This window comes from Porites lutea, chromosome 1, assembly GCF_958299795.1.
Source record: "Porites lutea chromosome 1, jaPorLute2.1, whole genome shotgun sequence".
Taxonomy (NCBI): domain Eukaryota; kingdom Metazoa; phylum Cnidaria; class Anthozoa; order Scleractinia; family Poritidae; genus Porites; species Porites lutea.
The window spans coordinates 33610816-33618389 of NC_133201.1; positions in this window are offsets into that span (position 1 = coordinate 33610816).

Consider the following 7574-nt stretch of genomic DNA (forward strand, 5'->3'; position numbering starts at 1 on the left):
ATTATTTTATTTGGCCTACTGCAAGAGTCATCGTAGCTCTTGTTCGTCGGCTTCATCGTAGTCGTTAAGGAAATTTATACCTCTGTAGCCTGTGACACTGACGATATGTTCTGAACTTACAATCTTTGCTTTCTTCAGCCTTCTGACTGTTGTTTTTCTTGCACAATGATTCGTAAACTTTTTTCTCACTTTCTTTAAGGCTAGTACCAGCTACGGATACTTTCATTATGTGAGTTATGGTATTTTCGCCCATTGGTTTAGTTTGGACCAGATGTTTAAATTTTCGGTTTCGTTTGCTAGTGAGGTAGAAAAAAAAACAGACCATCGCATGGATGTTTTAATAGAGGTCTTCGCTCCACGAAAGACTCAAAGAGAGCAACAAATAACGTAAATGACTTGAAATCCCTGTTGTTATCATGGAATTGTATCCTTGTTCATTTAAATGCCTGAAGAGTGTAGCTGTCATGGTTTGCGTGTGGTTGCAACCGTTTTTGTTCTTTATTTTTTTACTTTAGCGTAGTCTGTTATAAGTAGCTTGTTTTTTAGTTTCTCTGGCTCATTTTCCTCGATTTTGTTGACAGTATTTTTCTCTTGGCAACGCATTTTCAAGACATTTAGCCAAAAAGACGTACTTTTTACTGTGTTCGGGTTTTTGGAATATTTTTTTAACTTTTCTATTGTTGTTTTGCTTACAAAATTAAATCCCGTCATCGCCTGCTGAAAAACATGGCCATTTTCTTGAATTTTTGTTGCTAAAACAGCTCTAATCTGATTGGTTCTTGTTGGTTCCTTTTGTGTTTTCAGCCAATCAGAAAGCATTTGTAACTTGCACTCGTGTTACAAGTTTGCATTCGTGTTACACATTTTGCACTCGTGTTACAGAAGAGCTGCACTCCTTTCTCAGCCAATCAGAATTGAGTAATTTTTTCGTGTATATTATTACTAATTAAAACACAAGAATACAAACATCAGCTTTTTGACAAGACTGCTTATCTTTACGGCCATTTTTTTTACCAGAGTCATGGATAAAACAATCCATTTTATCCGTTTTATCGGCGTGGTAAAATCGCAGTACAAGCAGGCCCTGCATTGTTCTGGATACAAGCAAAAAACTGCTACACAACTTCACCGGCACATTTTGGAAGACTTTACTTTCCCAATTATGACATATCTTATTTCAAGACTTGTCTTAATTTGGCCCGTCTAAAGCAGCATTCTAAAGCTAACCGTCCAGAATACAATGAGAGATCAGCAAACTTGCAACCTTGTCAGCAGCCGTGTTATTCCGTCTCCAGGATACTGTCGATATTGTAGGTCGTTTCTATGGAAATGAATGAAGTTTAATTCCAAGCGACTCTATCCAAGTTCAAACCTGTACAAACTGTACTGAAGTGGTGAAAGGGAGCGTGTACCACTTTTCAATACCTATGGTGCCTCACTGTACTTTTTGATCATTTTGCAGTACAAAAAAGAGCTGGTAGAGGAGTTTTCAGACAAAATTGTTCCACAGTTTGCAAATGGGACACTCAAGGCTATTGTGGATTCAGTTTTCACCATAGATGAAATCCAGCTTGCTCACAAAAGAATGGAGTCTAATGAAAATATCGGCAAAATAGTTTTACAAATAATGTAAGACTGTCAAATATGACCTCTAGCCAAGAAGAGTCAACTTTAATTTCTCCATCTTTTTCCAATCGTTATCGTTATTTTTTTATTTATATATTTATGATTGCTTTGATTGTACATATAGCTCAAGAAAGGAATTTTGTTAAGTACCCAAAAAGAATCGCAAATAGTGAGAGAGACTTTGCCAGCAGCACTGTAAACTTATTTCCTTGGCCACTTACTAAAGGGAGCTTATTAATAGTAACAATGACAGTGGTGGCAACAAATTGAAGCAACATAGGTTTAACAAGCAAGACAACAACTCTGTACCTGCATGACGTATGCATACGTTTTCAGTTGCTTTCCAGAACAGTTAGTTTCTTTGCCATCACTTTCCATCACATTATCTACAGAATAAACCAAAGAGGAGCATTTTGAAATTAAAGTTAATAAAAAGCTTTAAAGGTCAAAATAGGTAATACTTTCTTGTCACATTCAACCGTAGCTCTCTTGACCTTTGATATTCAGTGCTTTAAATTTCTTCATACAACAAGACTAGAATAAGTTACGAAATTTCATTTGAGTTTTAAAGTTTGAGCATACTTTCATAAAATATATAGGATGCAAATCCTTCTCTTTTTTGTGTACAGTTTGCTTGCACTTTCAAAGTGGCCACTATGGCTAAACCAAGAAACTTCTGTCCTGACCAAGGGCCATAAATGTAGCAACCATTTTTTCTTTATGATGCAGGATTATTTGATAAAGCTCAGAAGCTGTTGGCTTTTCACAAGCAAGTAGAATGTTATGGTACTACGGAAGAAATTTCAGTTGACTACTGTTCTTTTACCATTTACGTTTATTTATATTTTCCTTTCAATTGGTTCAGACAAAGGGAAACAAACCATGTATGACTATTAAACTTGATGATCATCACTTGAAAGTGTTACAAAAGACAAGGATCTGCTAAGGTGGTTCGGTGTGCTACCCCCCCCCCCTCCTCCTTATAATTATAACTTCTGATACCTAAAACTGAGAAGAGTGCCCTCTTTGCACGATAAACCATTCTTCTGTGATCCTTTTATGCCACTATAATATTTCTTATGGTCTTCCCACTTGAGAAACCTACCTGTCGTTAAATACATGACAAGACTGACAACAAGATCCCAGTCCCATACAATAAACCCTGCATATCTATGTTTTAGAATGCCATGAGTACTTTCTTTACTAAAATCCAAATCTGGACTTTTCAATTTAAACAAGGACATTTTGTTTCTTTACTAAAATCCAAAACTCAGATTATTGGTTGAAATGATCCACAATGGAGGTGGATTCTTTTGACGACCTTTGATCATATCCAAAACCGAATACTTTGAATACATGATCCGAAGTGTTTCTTTACTGTGGATCCGAAAAGAATGAATATTGCTGGTGGAAACTCAAAACAATTTTAATACAAACATCAGCTTTTTGACAAGACTGCTTATCTTTACGGCCATTTTTTTACCAGAGTCATGGAAAAACAATCCATTTTATCCGTTTTATCGGCGTGGTAAAATCGCAGTACAAGCAGGCCCTGCATTGTTCTGGTTACAAGCAAAAAACTGCGTAAAGAGTTAGCCCTGTAAAATGTTCAGAATGAACACCAAGATCCATCATTGATCAACTGTTTCAATTTTGACTACCAGTACCTTCAGCGACCTTACTCGTTGTGCCAAACATCGATTTCAATCAACCAGCTGAAGGGTAACCGGTCAAGTCGCCCGAAAGTCATCTCGCCCGGAACCAGAGTTATGTCGCCCGCAATTTTATCGAGTGTATAAACTTGAAGAAAAGGAAGGAATAAACTCGTAAAATGTTCACTCGCTAACCTATGCAAATATGAAGTTAAACAAAGACCCCAACATCGCTGTTCATTCACTGTTCATTTCAGTGTTGTTCGTTGTTCGTTGTTATGAACTAAGCCGCTCATTCTACAGTAAAGACTAAGGTGCTCATTCTACAGTAAAGATTCTTGTAATTATTATTCTTGTAATTATTTCAGGTCTTCTGTTTACGATAACATACCTGGCAATAATACGTTTCCCAGCGAGAAAATTTTCGACAAAAATACTCAATTTTTCTTGAAGGACTGCGAACTCAGTGCGCATAAAACAGAGAGTAAAAGTACAAGGAAAAATTTTGCAGAAGAAAGATGTAAACGCATGCAAATCGCATATCAACAGAAAGCTTAAAGCCTGTAGAAATTTGTTTTTGAGTGGGAAAAACTCCCCTAGTACCCATTCCTCCGCAAATTGCCAAATTCTGACCTGGACTCTTGAGCGAAAATGGCTGCCAAATGACCGCGCTATAGAACTGCTAATTAGGGACTGGAAACTGGGGACACTTAACTTGGCCAAAATTGGCACCAAAATTTCCAAGCGTGTAAATACTCATTTAGCTATGGTACGAGAACTAAATAGATAAATAGCTATGTTACACTGTTATTAAGTTCTAGTGAGCTCACTAATATAGACAGGAACATAGACTGATGTTAATTTAAAAATTTTTAGTCTGCTCAGAAGGTCTGTCATTCTCGTCAGGGGCACAGTGAACAGACCTGGAAAGAGAGTCAGCGCCGAAAAGTGAAAACACCGACTCGGTCCGGAGAAAACTTCATCTAGAAACCCGACAAATCGCGCGTTGATAAAGCAGAAAAAAATAAACAGTTAACGGTGGATGAAACCTTGTTTTTTTACTCTCTTTCCGCACGTTTCAAACCGTGGTACCACAGCTGGCCCTACGTGCCTGAGTCGACTACCATCAATCCATGTTTAAAAATAGTTATTTTTTACCGTACAAGTCCTGAACTTCGGTGTGGTTATTGATCTGTTGTGTACTTATTGAACTGCTGTGTGGTTATTGAACTAACAAAAAGAAAAACTGAGCTGTTAAATCCATATACTGGGCTATTCTGGTATATGGCAACCATGTCTTTCCCTTAAACTGCCCGCTGTGCGCCAGATCTGTCAGCTTTGTTTACTGTAAAAGGTCATTGCACTTGTGCGACAGGCATCCTTTTGGTTGCTTGTAAAATCAGATAGGGATGTTTATGGGCGGGTATCATGGTTGTAAAACCCCGTCATATCTCATTATCATTTTCATTTAAATGCTTGCTTGTTTGCTTATATGTCACCTTCATCACATTTATTTATTTATTTATTTTTATTTTTTTGACTTAGCCCATAATGGAAATGATTAACTAAAGCAGTGCTGTACAAATTTTTAAATACATAATAGTTTAAGTAATTTAAGTCTATATCTACATTGGAATACGAAAACCGAACTGGTGAGAAAGAGGCCTCACTTGCACACCAGGATTACTGTGACGTAACTCCTTCAAGTTGCGCGCGAAAGTTGACGGCGGTTGCCGGTTAACATTTGAAGAAATTGCGCATGATATGGAATGACGTAAGCCATCGAGTGAAGAAAACATAGTACGGTCATCCTACTGGTTGTTTTTATTCGAGCTACAGTGAGGTAGACGCATTTGAAACTTTATTTCTAATTCGTTTTAGAAAGAAAACTGTTGGCACCTTTCTGGGCATCGCCTACAATTGTTGTGATCTCTTATATTTGCACAGACATTGCCGTATCGAAAGCAGATTTTTAAAATATGGTCAGGAAACGAGCAACGGCCTTTCAAGTTTGAGGCAACCAAGAAAGTTAGAAGTTCAGGACTTGTACGGTAAAAAATAACTATTTTTAAACATGGATTGATGGTAGTCGACTCAGGCACGTAGGGCCAGCTGTGGTACCACGGTTTGAAACGTGCGGAAAGAGAGTAAAAAAACAAGGTTTCATCCACCGTTAACTGTTTATTTTTTTCTGCTTTATCAACGCGCGATTTGTCGGGTTTCTAGATGAAGTTTTCTCCGGACCGAGTCGGTGTTTTCACTTTTCGGCGCTGACTCTCTTTCCAGGTCTGTTCACTGTGCCCCTGACGAGAATGACAGACCTTCTGAGCAGACTAAAAATTTTTAAATTAACATCAGTCTATGTTCCTGTCTATATTAGTGAGCTCACTAGAACTTAATAACAGTGTAACATAGCTTTCTATCTATTTAGTTCTCGTACCATAGCTTAATGAGTATTTACCACTTACTTAATGCTATACATTCTTATTAAAAATAACTAACGTATTTGTGGCTATTTTTCCCGCAGCTACATGTAGTTTACGCTCAATGAACTAATGTGTGGTCATTGAACTATACTGGTGTGGTTATTGATCGTTGTGTACTTATTGAACTGCTGTGTGGTTATTGAACTAACAAAAAGAAAAACTGAACATTATCATTTTCATTTTAATACTTACTTGTTGGTTATATGTCACCTTCATCACATTTATTTATATTTTTATTTTTTAATGTGTGGTCATTGAACTACTGGTGTGGTTATTGATCTGTTGTGTACTTATTGAACTGCTGTGTGGTTATTGAACTAACAAAAAGAAAAACAAGGGCCTCAATAGTACTGTTTACCTGAGACGTGATGAGAAAAAGTATGTTTAAAAGGCTGGTTTATACGCCACCAGATTCGTCGCCAAGATTTACTAGTAAACTAAACTTGTCGAACACAAAAAATCCGGCCTGATTTTTTATTTTGGCCTCTCTTTTAGACAGAGGAATGCAACATGTAAATTGGCTGCCACCAAGGACTATCGTGGCGCGTGTGTTTCTTAAAATTATATTTCGGGGTTGTCCAATTATCCATAGTCTCTCAAACGGAGCAATGTTGGAGAGAGTGGTTAATGCCACATTATGATGCAACAGCTAATGCATATACAATACACGAATAGGTAGGTCTATTTGTTTTCCAGGTCTAATCTACTGTGATCGAACACGATTGCTATTTTTGGGTGTACAAATAAGACTATTTAATAACTCGATGTAAAAGCTGTTTCACTCTTAGACTGTCAAATTATTTTTCTCTAAAATCACTTTGCCTCAAAAGTCAAATGAATGTGCCCTGATCTGTGGATTACAAGTTTATTGTTTGATTTAAATTATGAATTTATTAACGGGAGCTTCGCTTTTAGCCCTGGCTAAATCTATATATTAGGATTAGTTTATTGCGAAATCCCGATTATTTTATTTGATTCAAGGATCAGAAAAAGTGAACTGGGAAATATCTCAAAGGTGAGAAACTTGAAACAGTGCTCCATGTTTTTGTTGGGTTAGTTTATTGCGAAATTATTTATATCAGTTGTGTTCAAGAATGTCACACTCGAAGCCAAAGCAGCCGTTCGACACATTAGTTAGCGGACATTTATATTGTCACTAACAAATAAATAATTAAAGAAGGTTTTGTTGTTTAACACGCGTTCTATTACATTTGCATTGTTGGTTGAACTCATTGCCTAATTTCATGCCGCGCGGGAGCCTGGCACTACCGGATTTTCCCGGACTTTTTAAATTCCGGATTGAAAATGGCTTCCAAAATAGAAGGTAAAACAAAGGTCATTGCGTATAGTTGAAACGATATTAAGAGCCAGATTACTCCAGAAAGTTAAGAGCGAATGCACAGAAAAATCGAGCAAAATCGGCAAATCGTGGCCACAGCTCAAAAACTAACTTACCCTCATTTTCAGTCTTTAAAAAGGTTTTAATGAGTTTATAACACTGCTGACGTTTAAATTTCAAAATGCGGCCGACTTTGGGAATTATTTGAGATTTTCGATTTCAACGGTCAGCGGGCCTAAAATTAGCCGCCGAACTCGGGAAAATAGCCCAGTGACAGAATTGAGCTGACTTTCATAACGAGGGAATATATTGGCAATCTTCCACTTAAATCTCTAAAAGCAGATATCTAACAATTTCTGAACGGCACATTTTTTAGATTTAGAGTATAAAATATCGACGAACCAGCAGAATTTTGAAACGTAATTTGCATAATACTTATACCTGGTTTTTTGAAAACCAGGCTACTAAAAA